This window comes from Nuphar pumila, chromosome 10, assembly GCF_984573655.1.
Source record: "Nuphar pumila chromosome 10, dmNupPumi1.hap1.1, whole genome shotgun sequence".
NCBI classification, from domain to species: domain Eukaryota; kingdom Viridiplantae; phylum Streptophyta; class Magnoliopsida; order Nymphaeales; family Nymphaeaceae; genus Nuphar; species Nuphar pumila.
The window spans coordinates 83799889-83822141 of NC_143258.1; the positions used below are offsets into that span (position 1 = coordinate 83799889).

The 22253-nt window shown below is 39.1% G+C and overlaps 1 pseudogene across 1 annotated transcript; it reads left to right on the forward strand.

Moving 5' to 3' along the window:
- The first annotated feature begins 17687 nt into the window (after positions 1-17687).
- Positions 17688-21663, forward strand: LOC149827107 (protein FAR1-RELATED SEQUENCE 5 pseudogene; annotated as a pseudogene). The gene is made up of 2 exons (XR_016435137.1): positions 17688-18001; positions 19018-21663. The product of XR_016435137.1 is annotated as a protein FAR1-RELATED SEQUENCE 5 pseudogene (transcript).
- The last annotated feature ends 590 nt before the right edge of the window (positions 21664-22253 follow it).

A 22253-nucleotide genomic window follows, 5' to 3' on the forward strand; every position in this document is an offset into this window, starting at 1 on the left:
AAAATCATGGATTAGCGACGGCTTATATCTATCGTTAATCCGTCGCTAAGCCGTCGCTAAACAGTTTAGCGACGAATTAGCGATGGATAGAGGCCATCGCGAATTTTTGCTCGCTAATTAGCGAAAAAACTTATTTGTCGTTAATTTCGTCGCTAATTTGCGACAGATTAGCGATGGACATTATCCGTCGCTAATCCGTCGCTAAATTTAAAAAAAAAAAAAAAATGATCCATGTCGGGCGGTATTCCGGCAGCAATAAGCCGGACTTATACCGCACCCGACAGGCATCGTCGTCCTCCGTGAACCGGCGTCGTCGTCCTCCGTGAACCGGCGTCACCGTCGTCCTCCGTGAGCCGATGCTCTCCGGCGTCGCCGTCCTCCATGAACCGGCGCCATCATCTTCCGTGAACCGGCGTCGCCGTCATCCTCCGTGAACCAGCGTCGCCGCCCTCCGTGAACCGGCGTTGTCGTCCTCCGTGAACCGGTGCCGACATCCTCCAGTGATCGTCGACCGTCCTCCGGCGTCGCCGTCCTCCGTGAACCGTCCTCCGTGAATCGGTGCTCTCCAGCGTCGCCATCCTCCATGAACCGGCGCCGTCATCTTCCGTGAACCGGCGTTGCCGTCATCCTCCGTGATTAACCAGCGTCGCCGTCCTCCGTGAACCGACGTCTTCGTCCTCCGTGAACCGACGCCGACGTCCTCCAGCTATCGCCGACCGTCCTTCGGCGTCGCCGTCCTCCACTCTCATGTACATGCTCTCTAACGCACTCTCCGACGTCGACGTCCTCCGAAGAAGTCGGTTTAAATCGAGTGCGATCGATTTAAATTTCGAAAGGGAGAGAGGAAAAATTTCGCGCTCGGTTTAAATCGAAAATTAGTGACGGATTAGCGACGAAAAAATTTCGTCGTTAAATCCCTCGCTAATTAGCGACGGATTAGCGACGGAAAAATTCCCTCGCTAAATCCCTCGCTAAAATGTTTTTCTGGTATTGAGAATTAGCGACGAAACAATTGTTGTCGTTAATCTGTCGCTAATTAGCGACAGATTAGCTAGAGAAAACTTTCATCGCTAATCCGTCGCTACTTAGCGACGGATTCATGGAGAAAGTTTTCTCTAGCTAATCTGTCGCTAATTTGCGACGGAAAAAATCCGTCGCAATTTTTTGTCGCTAATTAACATTTTTCTTGTAGTTTAAACGGGTCAGCTGTGGCAAACACGAACCCGACCCGTTTAATAAACGGGTAACCCGACACGACCCGCCAACCCATTTAATAAATGGGTTGGGTCGGGTAAACGGGTTTTCAGGTTGGCGGGTCAGGTTGGCGAGTCGGGTTGGAGGGTTGACGGATCGGGTTGGCAGGTAGGCAGGTTGGCGGGTCGGGCAGACAGGTTGGCGGGTTGACCCACCCGCCTAACCCGTTTATTAAACGGGTCAGTCGGGTTGGCATACCCCCAACCCGAACCCGACCTGTTTAATAAACGGGTTACACGGGTCGACCCGTTTATTAAACGGGTTGGCTTAAGCCCAACCCGAACCCGCCTAAGAGGCGGGTTGGCGGGTCGTGTCAAAAATTGCCACCCCTAGTTAGGAGTACACATGGCAGTGAACCCGACGGCGGGGGACACGGTCTCCACCCCCACCTCATCTCAAAATCTTACCCTCCATTCTTGTCTCCATCCCTGCACACGTTTTGATACCTCCATTCCTGATCTAAACGGGGCGAGGTGGGGTCCTATTTTTCCTCGGTCCACTGTCATCCCTAAAGAAGGATTGAGGATGGGGCGGGGCAGGGCAAGGTGGGGGTGGGGGTGGAGATGGAGAAAGCATAAGTCCATCCCCACACTGGTTTTGATTTTAACCACCATCCCCATTTTATGTCCTCCATCCCCGGTCCAAACAGGGCAAGGCGGGGCCCCACCCCATTTCCCCTGGTCCACTGCCATCCCTTTACACCTAGCTAATTCTTATTAAACAAAAAAGTTGAATGGCATTTTAAAAAAAATATGGTAGTTGCATATTTTATTTCAAAACATCATTGTATCATTATAATGACGTTTTTAGAACTATTTTTTTACATAAGCTGATAGGCACGTACCATCAACTCATTTTTAGCTATCCAAAATTCAAATGGCCCTCTTGCTCTGAAAGATGCCGACAGATAGTTTATCCGCAATATCCTTTCCCAAGTGCACAATCAAAGAAAATCCCTATACCTCCAAAGAAGCCCTTCTCTTCCCTTCCCAACATGTTGATCGACTTAATGTTGGGGTGTTATCGTGTGTGAATATGAGTACCCTTTAAGTTTGTGGGTTGGAGCGCCTATCATTGTCGGCTGCCTGATTGCGCAATGCAATGTGTCTAGCACTCTGCTAATGATGCACCAACGGGGGCTCCCCGTGGTTGGTAGGAGCTGTCTCCTTATTGTGGGATGTTGCAGGTTCAAACCCTAGTACATATGATTGAATAACAGCTGGTGGGGTCTTCTTAACCCTAGCTGGCTGTAGGGATGGCAATGGACCCGGGGAGGGGGGAGCGGGGCCCGCCTCGCCCCGTTTGGACTGGGGACGGAGGGCATGAAACGAGGATGGAGGCGGGGATGATGGTTAAAATTCATCCTCGTGCAGAGATGGAGGCGGGGATAGACTGACACTTGCTCCTGCCCCGCCCCGCCCCCGCCACGTTAATAATATTACTAAAATACCTTAAATAAAAAATAAAAATTACAAAATAACCACATTCATAAATACTCCTCTTACTAATCCTAACCCTTTATTTTATCATTTGGAGCCATCATCGTCCAAAAGAGAGAGAAGGTAAATGGGTTTTTTTTCTTCTCTTATACCATCTCTGAGAAGTTGCAGCCAGAAGCCCCATCGGCCTCCCGGTTATACGGAATGTTGTCGGTGAGGCTGCTTATGAATTGGTGACCCCCTGCGAAAGACAACCCCTGTCCCGACAACAACCCAAATGTAGAAACCCTAGCGAGAAAACCCAACTGACAAATGAGCTTGGGGTTTTGGCTGGCACAACGGTTCGGTGATAACGAAAATCTGGCAACCCTTCTTTGCAGCCAACGGTGCCGGCGAGACCGCCAGCGATCCACGGCGAAAACCCCCTTCTAATGAAGGGGTTCCATCATCGACCAATCGATCTCGAGGCCGACTGAAAACACCGTCGACGAACGACAATGCTCCTACTCTGCCAGCGGCATTGGCGAGGTCGCTAGCGATCGTCGGCCGCCTCACCTCCCCGACAAACACCATGAAAGGTAAAGGGTTCTAAACGAAAAAAAAGGGTTGCAGTTTTTTTTAACCATTCCATCGACAGCCAATCATGGCTGTCGGTCGCCAACCTAGGTAGCGGACTGCGAAGATTGGTCGATGGTGACGACGACAACTGTTTGCCATCATCGATTTGCCGGTGGAAGACAAAGGGCCGCTTCGGTTTCTGATTTCTCAAAAATCAAAAGCTTGAAAAAAAACTGAGTTGCCGCCCTCTGATTAAAAAGAACAGCTCCAGTGAAGGTCGAAGATGACGGGGCGGGGATGTGGCGGTGGCAGTGGCGAGGAGGGGGATGAAGCGGGGGTGGGGACAGGGATTAATATTTTTAGACGGGGCGGGGGTGGAGGTCCAAAGTCTCCCCGGCCACGGGGATGAAGGTTAAATTTTTTAGACAGGGCGGGGGTGGAGACCTTGTCCCCGGCCCCACCCCGGTCCACTGCCATCCCTACCTGGCTGACAAGGAATTTAAATTATTGCACCGAATATAAAAAAAATGTGACTTGAGGGCTTGTTTTGTAGCATGATTTGGGATGATGCCGCCATAAATTATGTTGCGTTTAACAAACATTCAACACACGCATCCACCACATCTCTAAAATGATGTTTCACCGTTCCACCCCCTATTATGCTGAGAACAGGACAGAGCAAACAGTCTAAAAAAAAGAATTAGCGGGCAGAGGGGGGTCTAACAAGTCTCTCTCTCTCTCTCTCCTGTGTAATGATCAATGGCGAGGTCAGCGGAGAGACAACGAGCTCTCTCTCTCTCTCCCCATTTTCTTCTTTCTTTCTTTTCTTAAATTTCTCTCTCTCCCCCTTCTTCTTCTTCTTAGGGATTTTTTATTTGTTTTTCTTTTATTAAGGATTTATTTTTTTCTTTGATCTTCTTTGATTAAGGCTTTGATTTTTTTTCTTTTATATTTTTATGATTTTTTAAAATAATTAAGGGTTTTTCTTTGATTTTCATTGATTTTCATTGATTAGGGTTTTTCTTCGATTTTCATTAATTAGGGCTTTGAATCAAATATCTTTAATTAGGGCTTTTGTTATTTAATTTTACTAGGGATTTTCTTTGATTTGATTAGGGCTTTTAATCAAATATCTTTAATTAGTGTTTTAAATATTTAATTTGATTAAAACTTTTTTCTTTGATTTTTTATTAAGATTTTGAATCAAATTTTTATATTTAATTTTGTTAGAGTTTAAATTAGGGTTTTTTTATATTTAATTTTGCGGTTTATTTATGATTTTTTTATGGTTTAATTTTCTTGTAGTTTAGTTTTTCTTGTCTATTTATGATTTATTTTCTTGCATTTTTGGGTTTTATGATTTATTTATGGTTTTTTCATTTGTGTATAAAAAATATGATTTTTTATTAATTTTTTTAAATTACCTAAAATTTAAACATTTTTTTTATACTTGGATTAATTTGAGATCTATATTTGGAGCTAAAATCCATATTTTTTGATAAACTTTCATAATTAGATACAATATGACACCGATTAAAGCATTTATATATCAAAAAATATGAATTCTTATTTTTTCTCAAATTATCCAAAATATAAACTTTTTTTTTGCACTTGGATCATGTTTGAGATTCATATTTTGGGCTAGAAATCATAATCTTTTGATAAACTTTCATAATTAGATCTAATATGAGACCGATTAAAGCATTTATATATAAAAAAATATGAATTATTAAATTTTTTCAAAACACCCAAATTTTGAGCATTTCTTAGTTTTTAAATTTAATATGAGATATATATTTGAAGTTAAAATTCATAATAAACATGTTAAAACACTCATATGATTCGGTGGATTGATTCGAATGATCCAAAACGAAGTTATTCGACCTATTATTTATGTATATTCAAGTTGTCCGCACAACGTAAAACAAACGTTGGACATAAGGAACACAACTTTCGTGCACAAGTCACCAAACGTTGGATGGAGTACAATTGTTACAGAACAAACATAATGGGTGTTCTGTTTGTTTGTTTGTTTTGTCCAATCTTAAACAAACCACCACACAAGCCCTCAAAAAACAAAATAGACTCGGTCATGAATCACTACCCTAAACTAGGATGGATACGGGTTTAGATTCAATATGCAAAAAAAAGGTTTGGCTTGACCCCTAAACATTTAACTTTTTTTGTAGTCTCCTTGGTTAATAAGAGGGGTCCTTTAGGCCCTCTACCCCAAGCTGATTCTTACTAAAAAACATTTGAATAGCATTTTTAAATTCAAGTTGAAAGACTCATTTGAAAAATAAATTTATTAAAAACATATGGTAGTTGCATATTTTATTTCAAAACTTCATTGCAGCATTATAATGACGTTTTCAAAACTAAATTTTTACAAAAGCAGATTAGGCTCGTACCATCTTTAGTGACAACTCATTTTTAGCTATCCAAAACTCAAGTGGCCCTCTTTCTCTTGAAGATGCCGACAGACAACTCGTCCCCAATATCTTTCCCCACGTACTCAGTCAATGGAAATCTCTATCAACAATTTCCTTCACCTTTTGCGTTAGCTCCAAAGAAACCCTTCTCTTCCCAACATGTCAAGATGATATGATCGACTTAATGTTTGGGTGTAATCATGTGTCAATATGAGTACCCATAAGGTTTGTGGGTTGGAGCGAAGTTTCAGGGCCTATCATTGCCCGTCGCGGCGATCAAGGAGTGTGTCTAGCACTGTCAATGATTTTGGATGTAAGGGCCACACTGATGGATTCCGGTCCGACGAAGACATTTATCTGGCAAGGGACCCAGAAGGGGTTCCTCCATTTGGAATTTTTAGGGTTTCTTAGCGTTTTGTGGCACGATGCCAATAACGGCGATCAGCATCACGATGATGAGCGATGACGGTCGTGATGGAGCGCTCGATGTGGCCGACCTGTTGTGATCGGGTGTTGAGTACCTTGATTGCGTTGCGGTCGTAGGGGTTGGATGGCAACCGAATGAGGTTGTAACGACCCGATCCGGGGCTTCTTAAGCCTGGGTTCGTGGACGTTAGTTCTCAGAGAAAAATTACACTAATGATCTCAAACACAACCTCAAAACTATTATAGATTTTTTCTTATTTAATAATTGAAGGTCCATATATCCATTTACAATAACATAACCATCCAAATACATAAGCAGAATAAATAAAAGATTGAAAGTGAATCATACTTCAACAGTAACAGAGTCGAAGTCCGCTATTAAATCTTACAGGTGTCAGCAGTTCTTAAACCTACAATTGCAACCAAAAGATGGGGTGAGTCTATAACCAGTAAGATTTCATTTACAAATAGACACGGCCATTATAACTGTAGTGAGCTCTAAGCTTCTAGTCTTAGTTTAGTTTGCTAATTATGCACACATGTTATTTATGAGTTTTTACCCTATTTTTTGTGTCTCTAACATTATTCTCAAACACATACTTTATTATAATCGACTATACCAGACTTAACCTTCTCGAGCATAGCAACCCATGCAAATAATTCAGAGTCTATGATGTTGGTCAAACATATGAACCACTTGCAACAATGTAGTCCAAACTGACCCAGACTACAGACACAAGTGCTGCAGCTGCTCGCCGATTGCAAGCCGAGAGCTCAAGAGCTCAATCGATAGCTAGCTGAAGAACCAGAGTGACTATACCTTCCCCCAAGGTGTCTCAAAGAGCTATACCTGCCCCAAAGGTTTTGTAGTTCATGCTACATCCTACATGTGTCTAGTGGGCAATGTTTTAACCCCTAAGGGTCACGTAGAAATGTTTGAAATATTTCCAAGGTATTCATGGGGTACACATTTCAACAATGCCCCAAACCATGCCTTTTAGTAGAGCTCCTTATCATGCTCTGTGTGGTTATCCTATATACAACAATCTTTCAACATTCATATCTCAAAGTTAGTGCGTTATGCAATCAACAATGTATATCCATTAACTTCTTTTTAACACGTGTTCACGTGTCAGAACTTTAAAGATAACAACCCACCACGGACTTATTAATTCATGATACTTAGAATGCCCCTCCCAAGGCATAAATGTGACATTCTCAAGATAATTCCTACCCCGAGACTTTGGAACTCTACCCTTAATTCTCAAAATCATACATCAATCTTTTACATGCAGTAATGTCATGATACATTCATATTCATACCATGAGTCAAGAAATATGTATCATCATATTTAAGTATCATACTAAACATTAAACTTCATGGATCCCTAAGCATGCCAAACAGTATTCTATTCACAATAAATAAAAATAGTATACTTCAAGCACGTGAAATCATATTGAAAGATGCCTAAATTGGCTAGCATGTGTTTTATTGAACTAAGGAGAAATTTGTAAATGTTCACTTACATGAAACGCTTAAATTCCCACTCTAAGAAAATACATTTGCCTTCTTGCAAATTTTGATATGAAATCAATGAATATCTCATATCATCATTTACAGTCTCATCTTTATCAAAATTATCAAATACCCTTGGGCTTAAATGTCAAATTGTAACTTTATTATTTCAGAGTTTGTCATCACATCTCCTGCTAATGGATCCTACTCGAAAAGTAGAATCCAAGAATTCAAAAATTACTTGAATCTCATCTCGGGGTACCAAGTTATGCCTTGTTTACTAATTAAGCATAGTGAGGGCAAAATGATCATTTTATATTTTGACCAATTGTAACATCTATATTGTCTTTACACCACACCTTTATACCATGTCAACTTTGTACTAAATTTTAGATTCAAATCTATACTGATTTCAAAATGGATCACTTAGGTTTTAACCAAATTTTTAATTGGATCTTAGATCTGGTATGCCTGACCCCAAACCTGTTTGTGATGGTTTGACATAAGCATAGTGTCCATGCTAGACATACTTGTCTCAGTCTAGACTGAGTCGGTTTGATCGGATCCGACTTGGCCTGACCGAGTCATTCTATAATTATGAACCTCACTCGATCTAATCAAACCTAGTCGGTCTAAAAACTAATTTAGACTTGACTCGATCCAGTTAGACCGAGTCGATCAATTGCAATACACAAATCTAACTCAGTCGGTCCAGACTAAGTCAGTATGTCGAGTGTCACAGAACTCACTTGGTTTGTCCATAGATTGAGTCAGTCTTATCAACCACCCAGATCTGACTCGATCTCTCAAGTAATCCAGACTCGACTCGATCTGTCAACTAATCCAGACTGTCTATCCAGACCGAGCCGATATGTCAATTAATCCAAATCGAGTTGGTCTGTTACCTAACTCAGACCCGGCTCGGTCGATCTGTTACCTAACTCAGACCCGACTCGGTTGGTCTAAACCGAGACGGTTTGTCCAGACCCAGTCTGCTAGCAAACATCTCAACAGTTCAGACAGTCTCCATTGTTGGATTGTTGTGTGCTTTTGCAAAATAGGGGCAACACCCCTAGCGATCCTGATCGTCGGCGCCCCACCTTTTCTACTTCCAGTGGCGGTAGCAGAGGAATATCCCTCTGCTACCCCACCTTTTAAACGGTGGCGCAGGGACATGGTTCTCCCTGTCCCTATTTCACTGAAACTCGCTGGCAATAATGAAGTTGTCGGCGACCCTGTATTAAAACAAAAAGGAGAGAGAGAAGGGCTTATGTGTCGCTGGGGGTCTCTTCTCATGTTCTCTTTTTGCTCCTCTACACTGCGAATGGGGAAGGAGAGGAGCCCTCCCCCCCTATGGCTTTTATAGCCATGGGGGTTTCAGTTACCCCTTTTTATGCTCTTTCAAAAATTTGGGGAGAACCGTTTGGCCCCTGTCTTCCTCTCCCACGTTCAATTTCATGTGAGAGGAAGGTGCGACAATTACCCCTTCTTTCGTAACTGCCCCATGGGAGGAGTGTTACAGAGGTACACCATCTCCCGGCCAGAGATGCAGCCGGAGTAGAACTGGAGGTCGACGATGTTGGCGGTCACTAATCCGGAGAGGAAGGTCGCATCCTCGCCCTCCTCATTGGATGACTCATCGGAGACGATGCCTTCTCCCTGGGGTTCTTCTTCGCTCTGGTGATGGTTGTTGCTACTGCTCTCTGTGTGGTTTTGGGGCATGGGGAAGAAGGGTAGAAAAAGAAGACGAAGAGATGAGCACAAAAGGGGGCAGAGATGACCGTTGCTAAGGATCTTAGATCTCCCCACTACCGGCGCCGGTGATGACCAGTGTCGACTCACCCCAGCGAGTCTTTGCCTGGCTGCAAGAGTGAGAGAATCGGGGACCCCTCTTCCCCCCATTTTTTTTATTTTGTTTCTCTCATCCCCGTGTATCCAATGATTGTTGAAAAAAGTCCCCAACGCAATTTTTGTCCAAGGATAGTGCATCAAACCATAGTGACAAACGTTAAAAATGACAAAATCTTGTTTTTTAAAAGTTTTCATAAATCTCACATTTTTTCTGCAAAATCTTGCCAATAAAAAAATAAATTAAAAAAAAATAAATTTTATTTTTATAAGAAAATATTAATAAAAAATATTTAAAAATAAAAATGCATGGTTTTTTCATGATAAAAAACAGTTTAAAACTTAAATATCGCATTTAAATTGTGTTATTTACATTTTTCATAAATCTCATGAAATTTTGAAAATCTCATGAGAAATTGTCGTTTTAAACTTTCAGGCAATTTCTCGCGATATTATCGCAAGATTTTTATAAATCTAGTGATATTTATCACTATGCATCAAACATACCCTGAAGGAAAACATAAATGCTTTCAAAACTATATGTTGGTCGATTCGTTTGTTGGGTGTCTTATTGAAATATTGATGTTGGTATTTGTTTTTCGATGCGGTTTTTTTATTTTTATGATGGCAATTTGGTGTTATGGTTTGTTGGCATCTTGTAATTAAAGGTAGGATTGGATTTCGAGGACTTAATACCTGTTATTGGGAGTCGGCTGATGATTCTAGGAAGATCTTATGATTTTGCATCATAAGTTTTGATAGTTGATAGTGGTTAACTTGTTTGTCTATTTGAGAATTTCTTGACAACCCATTGTTTTTGTCCTTACTCAGATTATATTGGTTTGGCTTTTGTAAGTTTAGTGTATTTAATTGCTTTTCGAATTTTGTTTATCTTGGTAGTAAACTCATTTATGCATATTGTAAATCATGTTCTCTTGTAATATGGATTATGGTTGCTTCGTTGTTGGTGCAGATAGTGTTCTGTTTTTGTTTTTAAGCAATCCTTCCGTTTTACTTTTTTTGCATTACAGTTTTACTTTGTGCCTTCATCATCAAAGCATGAGTTCTAGGTTACACTACAAGAAACCTGTGGATTAGCGATGACCTAAATCCGTCGCTAATCTGACGCTAAACAGTTTAGCGACGGATTAGCGTCAGATTAGAGACGGATAACTTTCAACGTGAAGTTTTTGACGCTAAGTAGTGACAGAACTTATCTGTCGTTACTTTCGTCGCTAATTTACGTCAGATTAGCGACAGACATGATCCGTCACGAGTCCTTCGCTATTTTAAATTAGTGATGGATAATATTCGTCGCTAATCCGTCGTTAAATTTTAAAAAAAATTTAAAAAATTTTGCTCTCTGTTGGTGCGTTCTCCGGCAAGGAGCAATTTTTTTTGCACAGAACCAACGCATTCTCCAGCGCGTTCTTTTACACAGAACAAGCACGTTCTCCGGTGTGGTCTTTTGCACAGAACCGATGCGTTCTGGTGTCGGGACACTCTTCGGCAGCGAGCCAGTCACGGTGGGAGAAGGGATGCGGGCAGTCGCAGGCGGTCTCTCGCGGCGGCCGATCGGAAGGGAGAACGACTCCCTCTGGAAGGAGACCGACAAGCTCCGTGTCGACGGCCAGAGGACCTCCGGTGCCCGCTTCACGGAATAAACTGTCGGCAAAGGAGTGGACGCGCGGGAGGGGGTAGAGGAGCGGCGTTGATCGACCGACTGCGACCTTTTCGGGGTCGTAGTAGAGACAGGATCCGATGAGGGTGAGGCAGGACGGGCAGTGGAGACTGGCGAGGGGCACCGCCGGGAGGAGGAAGACGGCGCGGGGGAGAGGTAGCGGGAGTTGATCTCGCGAGCCTTTGACCTCCGAGGGCCGACACCATTATCGCGCTCGGAGGGTGCGAGAGGTGGCCGTTGCGCGTCATCAGAGGAAGGGCGGGGCTTTTGGCATCTTGAAAAGCGCGTGGTGGTGGTGGTGGTGGGGACCGTAGCCACCATTATCAGCAAATCATGGTCGTAGGGATCTCCATGACCAATAAAACCTGCAATTCCACCAATAAAAATAGAGGGAGGGAAAATTTTGAACAAGGGGAGGGAAAATTTTGCTCCTAAGGCGGGATAGTTTAAATCGAAAATTAGCGACAGAATTAGCGAGGGATTTTTTCTATCGCTAATCCATCACTAATTAGCGATAGATTAGTGACGAAAAAATTCTCTCGCTAATTCCGTCGCTAATTAGCATTTTTTTGTAATGTTTTGGCGACGAAAAAATGTTGTCGCTAATCCATCGCTAATTAGCGACGGATTTAGCGAGGGAGATATTTTCGTCGCTAATTTTGCAAATATTTTGAATGTTAGTGACAAATAGTTTTCTCTCGCTAATCTGTCGCAAATTTGCGATAGAAAAAATCCATCGCAAATTTCTGTCGCTAATTAGCATTTTTCTTGTAGTGTTATTTGTTGAACTTGAGGTTCAAAACCGTTCAGGATAATTGTGGTTTGGAGGTCCCCATTCAGTTTTATTATTGGGACCATGGAGACCAAATGTTGTAATTTATATTAGTTATTTTAAATATGGATGGTATCGCCAGCCTGAGATGCTTGATGATTTGCCTATCAGGATGTGGTGTTATAGGGTGTTTTTTCATTTTGCATGATTTGGATCTTTCTTTTTAAGGGTTGGTCTCCAAGAACCAAATACATGTAAAAAGTGCTTATAGGCATGAAGAGGTGCTAAACAATCTGCCAGCTTCTGACATCAGGAAAGTTAGGCCATTACAGGAACATCTCCACACTTTGAAAATGGGAAGGTGATCTTTTGGTGTTGGGAATAATTTACAAAATATTTCTATATTTCATATCGATGGATGTAATCTTGGATTATCCTGCATCATGGAGAATCTTGTACCATTGCTTCATTTACAGCCCCCATCTTTTGGATTCATTGGCATTATCTGTCAGACACCGTTAACGTATATTGATTTGAAATCTTCGACCCCTGTGGACAATTATGGTCATGCTATCTTAATGAAAGAGAGACACAAGTTGCATAAAGATTTGTACTTGATAGAATGAATCTGACATTGGCTTAGATGTATCATGTTGATATTCCAATGCATTGTTCTGTATCAATATGAGCATTATAAGAGAGTTGTACAATCATTTCTACTTAAGTATATCCTTGAGGGATCGGGCCGCTCAAACCAATTTTGGATGATTTTCTTTTTAATAACATTTGTTGATTGCTTCAACAGAGAAACTCTGAGAAATCTCCAACATCTTAGTTTTTTTTTCAATTAGCATATATACGTGAATGATGTTTGTTTAAGATTTAGGTTTTTTATTTACTTTTTATTTTTAAATAGCATGAGCCATGAATATTTTATTAGGTTTTGATGTTTTTATATATTTTTTTCAATTAGCATTTAGGTATTTATGTACTTTTTGTTTTCAATCAACATTGAACTTGATTCCACATGCATGATTTTAGTTATAAACTTAGAATTTTAGGGGTCGGGTGGTGAAACTAGAGCAAGTCTCTATCACAAGCGGAGAAGGAAAACCCTGTGTTGTCAGAAAGTCCTAATTGATTGGTGGACTCATGGTTAGACCCAAAATCTGATATAAGTGCAGTTGAACATCTATCTATTGTAAATGCAATGTAAGTGCATGTGTTATTGCTCTGTTTATATTTTATAATTGTGTGCAATATGACCAGTATAATATCAAATTTAATGTTCTTGTATGACAGTGAATATTCTTTTATGATTTAATTTTATATATTGTAGTTTGATCTAATATTGTTTGCATGAAATTAACAGATGTCGTAATCCGCATAACGAGAATGTATGTGTTTCTCCTCCTTTAGAATCGTTTCACCACCCAACGAGATTGAACATAGATCACACTTAGGTGATACTTCATTGGAGGAAGAGGAGCCCTCCCAACACCATAGTCTATTACAACTCCAGAGCTGTCCAAGGCAACATCAGGTAAATATTAATCTAGTATTTTTTTAGTATAATTAAAATTTTATTGATGTCATTGCTATTAATATTTGTAAGTAAATACAAATTAGTAATTGAAGGTTCTTCCCAATGCAAACGTGAGAAGAACAAATGCATAGCCCACCAGAAGCAACTCAAGCAAGAAAAAACTTTAGTAGTCAAGCCTGGGTTGTGGGCGAGGATGCCTCACAGTTTTCTAAGAGGCTTACGTGTATCATCAAGGAGAAGGCTAAATTCACTCACCAGTCATGGATAAATTAAGGTCTCGGAGGACGAGAAGACGTTGTTGTGTGAGACAGTTTTTGTAAGTATATTTTGATAAACATATTAATCCATAAAAAAAGTGTTACTATTTTTTGATAATTTGGTACAGACAAAGTTTACTTTAGACGAGTATATAGTTGACCATTGTGTTGCCGTGGATAAGCAATTTTAGTTATTATACAAAAGAGCATGAGCAATATCCTACAAGCATTACAAGACGTTTCAAAACCACACCGAAGCATAAGGACATCCTCCCAAGGGAATTGGCTATGAAGCATGAAAAGTTCTTTGCAATTTTTTCATTGGAAGTTATTAGATGATAAATATTAAATATATATTTATAAGTAAATAAATGTTTAAATTGTTAGATTGTTATCTACTAATTGATCTTTGTTTGGTTAACAGAAAACATTCAAGAAAAATTCAGCTAACAGATGGTCCAACATACCACTGGATCGTCTTTGTTCCTCTATAAGTTTCATACGAAGGTAATTTTCTTATTCTCTAAGTTTTTATTTTATTTTATCTAGTAGTATAATGTTAAATATGATTGATATAATATATTCTAAATTTGTTATTTGCAAACTTTTAAAATAGAACGAAAAGAATTGACGATGAGTGAGTTCTACATATTGATGCATACCCATTCAGATTGCAAGACATTCATCTACAACGAAGCATCATATAACTATGTAAGTAACTCATATTTTGTGGTGTCACATTCATTCATTCTATTTTGTATATTATCATTAGTTAATGATAATCAATTATATATCATCGACGTACAGATTATACTGTGAAATGTGGAGATTGAAGATGCTAAAATATGTCCTTCACAAGGAGGCACGTCGATGTCATAGCGAGAAGTCTTTGTGAAGGTCCTCGGAGAGTAGTCTGGACATGTGAGAGAGATGGGTGTGCGTAAGAGAAATGAGTACATTTGTCATTTCATCCAAAACTTTTATATATATATATATATATATATATATATATATATATATATATATATATATATATTAGTAATGATAAGGTGCTCCCAGAGTACCTACTCCCACCTAATTAAAGCTTTCGATTATCAAATTTCTTAAACTTTTTAGTTGATCAGACCCTATAGATATGATCCGTAAGCATTATTTAATAGAAAATAAGTTTTGGATCATGTTATTATAGCATACATGTATGTTTTTTAAGACCTTTAAAAACCAACAGCTCACAATGTATCAAAATTTCATGACTTAAAAAATCTTACTTTTATGTCCAAAAAACATGATCCAAACATCAAAATTTTATGATTTAAAAAATCTTACATTTATGTCCAAAAAACATGATCCAAAGCATGATTCCTATCAAATAAACAATGTTGAGTACATCTATAAGGTTCAATTGAAAAGATACAACCTACAACAATGATTTCTAGTATGTGGGGAATAGGTACTCCAGAGCAATGAGTCTGTGCTAAATGAAATATGCTAAATCAAATTTGCTTTCATATTTATATTTATCATCATGTTAAGCGTTGCTTGCTCGTCAAGAAAGATGACCCTCTCTAAGCTTTGTGAGGATGACCCTCCTCCTCATCATCTCTCTCTCTCCATCTATCTATCTATCTATCTATATATAGGAAAGGAAGACCTTTCAAGAAAGAAAATATCCAAAATATACAACTATATATAGTAATGGATCTACGCTAAATGAATTATGCTAAATTAAATGTGCTTTCATATTTATATTTACCATTATGTTAAGCTGCTTGTCTTCTCGAGAAATACTTAAGTGTGAAATAATGTTACCTAAATTGATAATAGAACTGGTTTTTTGAAATATCTTATTTACTTATTTATTTTTTGTGGCATTATTGTGCAGCTAGTAAATGAGTCACATTTCTCTTAGGGCATGTTCAACTTCAAATACAAGGTAAGGCTCTATCAAGTGCTTTGTTAGTATATCTTAAATTCTTATTAATATATAGCAAGTGGATAATATTTTGGTGTGTTTTCACATTTACTTGAGTGTTTGTGATTTTGAGCATTATGTTCTTAGTAATTGTCATAGGTACTAACGTGTTTTATTTTTTTATGGCAAGAAAGCATAGAGAAGTAGAATTAGTTCATGTCAATGATTAAGCAACTTGAACTTCTATTTCTGTTAATGAATATTAAAAGCTATCATATACTTTCATTTGATTGTATAATTCTAATTGTTTGACTGATTTCATTTGTATTGTTATTGTTTGAATTTTGTTGAATGTAATGTTTAAATTGTTATTGTTTGAGTGATTCCATTTGCATTGCTATTGTTTTAATTTTGTTAAATGTAATGTTTGAATTGTTATTGTTTGAGTGATTTCATTTGCATTGTTATTGTTCAATTTTATTGCATTGTTATTGTTTCATATGCAAATTCTGTAAAAAAAAAATTAAACTAATATAAAAATATAGTTTTACAGGTTTAAGGCTTATAACGAAGACATTCTTATGTTGCTATTATAGGTCTTAAACTCGTTATGTCCTATGACAGTGACTATGAGGTTATGGGCTATGACGACGACGTTCTTGTGTCACTGTTATAGGTCTTAAAGGGCGACTATGAAGTTACCGTTAAAGGTTGGTCACCATTATAAGGTCACGTCGTTATAGGTTAAGTTGTTGCTATTGGGATGTAGCCTTTAACGACAACCTATAATTATTGCCGTTATTACTCAATAGAGGCCAAAACTAGACAACCACTTTTTGTCACCGTTATAGGTTTATAACGGCGACAAAGAGAGCAACAGTGGCGCCTTTCATCGCCGCTATTGACCCTCATCCTTGTAATGCCTAAGTTAGTTATGGGTCTAAAACTAAAACCAATATTAAAAAATTGAATCCAAAACTAGATTTGACCCGTATATCTTAATAGATAGCATATATTTGAAATTGGGTTAGATCATTAACAAACATATTTGGGCTTATTTGGTTACAGGTTATAACTAGATAAGCATTAAAGTTGTGATTAGGTTAAAAAGTGGGTCTAAATGAGACCCAATTCTTTTACTTAAAATTCAATAGGTTTATTCTGAGACCTGAGTTGGATTCAGATCTAAAACAAGAACCAAATAAAAGGGTATTTATGGCATTTAAAATATTTAACTCAGGTTAACTAGGTGAGAGTATCGGTAGTTTAGGCAAGGTCTTTATTTGACCATTGTCAAATAAACCGAGGTCTGTATCAGGAATTTCAGAAAGGTAGTACCTGACTCTAAATTTGAAATTTCAGGTGAAAGGTTGGTCCCTCTCCTGAAACAATTACTTGAGTTTGGTAAGACAAAATCATATCCGATCATAATCGGATGCATATATGGTTTTGATTTTTTGCTACCGGATCCAACAGATATTCGGAATCGACAGATATCTCAATCGAATTACATGTAAAAAAAGGTAATTGGTATGAGTTTTTCACCATCTGAGCCCGAATCCAAATCCATTTAGCCAATATTCTATTAGTCAGATATGATATTGACCCCATCCAATCAGAATCCGAACCATTTACATTCCTAATCGGTGAAGTATTGGAAAATACCACTTTTGGGCATTTATGAAGATGACTCAAAATGATTTTGATTTAGCAAACCGAAATCCGATCCAAATCCACATTCAAATCATACCATCAGGATTCGAATCTGACAATTACAAGTTGGATTCAGATCAGATATCCGATCTGTTTGCAACCCTACATCAGGCTCTTTTAAGAAAGGGGAGAGAAAGGCACCATCACCAGCATGCATCCGCGGAGGACCCTGTATCAAGAAATGGGCGAAAGCATAGTTTTCTATGCAGCACACCGCCAGCATAGACGACGGAACTAAGAGATACCCTTTTCTCTATCATCCCTGACTGGTTCAACTCTCCGTTTACCGCCAAACTCTCTCTCTCTCTCTCTCTCTCTCTCTCTCTCTCTCTCTCTCTCTGGGCTTCGTTTCATACACATATCTTCTATTTCTAGGGCTTCTTCTTCTTCCTCTCTCTCTCAATTGTTCACCTTTTGATGTTTCCCCCCATTTCTCTGCTGCGAAAAATCTCGTTTTGTTTGCATTCGAGGGTTTCTTTTGACTACCCATTTGCTCATTCTTAAGCTTTGGGCTTAGCCGGAAGTTATCTCGGTTTACTTGCGAACCGTTGAGCGGTTCTTTTCACATTGGGGACCCGAGCTACCGTTGGAGGTTTATCTTATTCTTCCATCAGGTTTCACGCCGGAGGGTTTTGGTCTATTTTCTGGTATGAAGCTCTCGACCATCTCATTTGGTTCTAGTTGTCATTTATGACCAGTATTTTTTTTATAGACGTTGCGAATTGTAACTAAATTGAGTTTTTCTATTGATATTTGATAATTTTTCGAGTTGTCGTCCAGAATTTTGTTCATGATTCTTGGGATTTGATGATTAATATGTAGTTTTTGCTTTTCACGATTAGTTCTTGGGTTGACGTTATCCATAATGTAGCAAGTTAACAGATTCAAATTTTATAATAGTGGTGATGAGTTGCCTAAAATGTATCATAAGTAGAGTTTTTGGTTTGTTAATGTGTCAGGTCGAGTTCTGAACTTGATCAATCCCAATTTAGGCTCAATTTGCTATCCAAAATCACGTTTTGATCATCATAAAATTCATAAGAACTATTTTGAATTAGCTAGTATTTTGGTGATTCTGCTCGCTTTAGCTTAAGGAAAGAATTGTCTGTTCAAAATCATTCTCGTTGTTTTCATGAAGTATCTAGAATCATCATACACTGAAGACAGAGAAAATTTAGAGTCAAACTACTGATGAATTGTTGCCACCTCTGTGAGTTTGGTTTTCGTTAGGAATTAATAAAAATAAAGCATGACATTTTTGGGAAATTGTTATCATGCCTTAATTGTGTTGATACTTCTTTGGAGGGCTTGGTTTTGAAAGTGGCTGATTGGTGGGGAAATCATATACCTAGTCCTTCTCATTCAAATATTGAATAATTTGTTGTTATGGTTAATGTTTTCACTTTTCACAAAAATAGAATCCTTTGATTTTCATGACATGCTTCCTTCAAATGGTAACAATGTAAGTAAGCTCTACTGTTTAGACCCCTTATATATTTCTGTGTACTATGCACATTGTTGGTCCCTTGTTTTTGTACAATTGAGGTTCTATTTTAATTGGGCAATTGGAGTTTCAGGCTACCACCCGGCAAAATTGATCTTGTTTGGTTTTATTTTCCATGCCTGAAACATGTCTACTTTGTGACAAGTTTTAATATGGCAGAGAAACATGGGTTCCGATAGTGACACAAAAGCAGTGGATACCAGTGATTGTGGTGGTGAGGTTGATGAAGTTGTGGAGAACTCGATGGAAAGTGTGCTGGTAGGTCATGAAGGACTGCAAAATCTTGAGCCAATTATCGGTATGGAGTTCAAATCTGATGAAGCTGCAAGGATCTTCTACAATGAGTACGCCAGACATATGGGCTTTAGTGTCCGAGTGAGCTTTGTCCGCCGTTCAAAACGTGATGGAACAGTTATTGGCCGGGAATTTGTATGCTCTAAAGAGGGATTTCGTGCAAAGAAATATAAAAGCAATCGGCCGGTAACGAGGGTAGGCTGCAGGGCAATGATCAAGGTCAAGAAGGTGGACTGTGGGAAATGGGTTGTGACAAACTTCATAAAAGATCATAATCATGATTTGGTTAGTCAAAAAATTGTTCACCGTCTTCGATCGCATAGGCGTGCTTCTGATAAGATGAAAAACCTAATTAGTGTCTTTGATGGAGCTGGAATTGGCACCGTTAGTATGATGTCCATTTCAGGAGAAGAATCTTGCAGATCTGAAACTAATGATTTCACATTGGAGAATTGCACAGACTATGTCCAAAGCATAAGAAAGAAGATCCTTGGAAGAGATGCACAACATTTCTTAGAGATCCTTAGTTCTTTGCAAGCGAAAAATCCATATTTCTTTTATGCAGTCCAAATTGATGAAGAATATCATCTCACCAACTTTTTCTGGACTGATGCTAGGTCAAGGATGGCTTATAAAGCTTTTGGCGATGTGGTTACGTTTGACACCAGTTACATTACGAGTCAAAATGGCCTGCCATTTGCTTCATTTCTAGGGGTGAACCATCATAAGCAGCCTGTCCTTTTTGGTTGTGCACTATTACTAGTAGAAAGTGAACCTTCATTTGTTTGGGTATTTAACACATGGCTTAAGGCAATGTGTGGGCACTATCCGCAGGCAATTATCACTGACCATGACCCTAAAATATGCATGGCAGTTAAGAATGTATTTCCTTGTACGAATCATCATTTCTGCAGATGGCACATCACAAGGAAATTGCCTGAGAAGTTGGGTGATATATATTACAAGCATGAAAATATTAAAGATGACTTCATCAAATGCATCGACATGGAGCTGAATGATGAATTTGAGATATGTTGGTCAATGTTCATTGATAGATATGAGCTCAGGGGCAATGAGTGGCTCCAGTCGTTGTATGAAAATCGAAAACAATGGATACAAGTGTATTTACAAGATGCATTTTCAACAAGCATGCCCATAGGGCAACATGATGAAAGTATAAACCCTTTTTTTGATGGATATGTCGATCCTAATACCCCTTTACAAATTCTTATTAACCAGTGTGAGAGAGCCATAAATTACTGGTGCGAAAAAGAGCTTGAAGAGGATATCAGAACAAGCTTCAAGAAGCCAGTTCTTAAAACAGGCTTACCAATGGAGAACCAGGTAGCTAAAATTTACACAAGAACATTGTTTATGAAGTTCCAAGAGGAATTATTCCATTGTCTCCGTTATATTGCTGAAATAACCAAGGATGATACACAGACCATTATGTTTAATGTTTCAGAATTTGGGGTAGGTAAGAGGGCACATACTGTTACATTTAATGCTTCAGAATTGCGAGCTAGTTGCAGCTGCCAGAAATTTGAGTATGGTGGCATTCTTTGTAGGCATATACTGAGAGTCTTTAGTGTGAAAAACATATTGCTTCTTCCATCACATTATACCTTGAAAAGGTGGACAAAATATGCCATGGCTGGGGATCTTTTGAACGATCATGCTGTTGCTGTCCATTTTGATTCTAAGGAATCTTGGACTGCCAGATTCAATGAACTATGTGATCAAGCAATTAAATTTGCTGCAGAAGGAGCATCAAGTAAAGATGTACACAATGTGGCTTCCCATGCCCTAAGAAAGGCACTAGAGGAGGTTGTTGTCGCTAAAACAAGTGATGGAATAGTTGCACAACCTACATCCCCAATTAGAGGTAGCGTTCAAGATGACAACATTTGTGAAGTGCAGGAGATAGTGAAACTAACAATGTAACTTCACATAATCCTCGATGTGTGAGGAGGAAAGTGTACTCGACTGCAGGCTCAGAGGAGCACTTGAAGAAAAGAAAATGCCAGCTTTGCAAGCAACTTGATCATGATGATCGCCAGTGTCCATGCTTGAAGGACACAGGGTGATTTGAAAACCTTCTGTTGCATTTTGTGTTCGACTGTAGGTGACTTCTTTGAGCTAATGGTTATGTCTCATCTGGATGTTTGCTAGAGCTTGTTCCATCAGTTCTGGTGTTGAGCTCGAATGTGACTTCTTGCATGGTGGGATGGGTGAAGAACAGCCAAAGTTCTAACGAAATCTATGAGTCATATTGTTCTATCCACCCATTTATTGGCACGGTGCAAATTAATAACAGCAATTGCAAATTTTGGTGGGTTGGTTTAAACAGGGGAATTGTGACGAGCATTTTTTTTTATTTGTATTATCCTACTGTCATTCCTAACTCTGGTTCATGGTTGTTGTTCCAAGGCAGGTCTTTGGATGTTGGTGACTATTAGCAGAATTTTCTTGGAAGTTGGATCATGATCTTAGTGATTCTTTTCTTCTTATTCCATTTATCAGATGCTTCATTGGAGGGTTCAGTCTTTGTCAACTATAGGCCCCACAGCAACACCTACCATTGCAGCAATGCTGCTTTCTCCTGATGGGGTCAGAAGCTAGAGAAGCATGAAGAGGGGAAGTTCTGCTGCTTGTTTCCACTAATAAGAATTCTCCCCAACATTTACCTCTCTACACCCTTTCGTAACCCATTGTGCCATCTTGCCAACTTCACGAATTAAAGAGCGTACTTACAGTTGACAAAAAGCCACAGCAGATTTTGACAATTAGAAACTCGGGCCGTTTGGATGAGACTTTTGAAAATAAATTTATTAAAAGTAAATTTTTAAGTTCATGATATTTGAACATAAATTTCCTTATAATTTGTTGATTAAATAGTTATTATATTCATGGCCTGGCCACACATAAGAGAATGAAAACTGGTCTCGTTTCTCCTTTCCAAGGCTTTTTGGTCATAAATTGATTGGAAATTGTTCCAAAGAAATATGGGTATTGCGATCTTTATTATTTTAATAACGTCTCTAACACTAATTGTTTACAACAAACGACAGGCCAAACACCATTTTAGTGCTGTCAGAGGG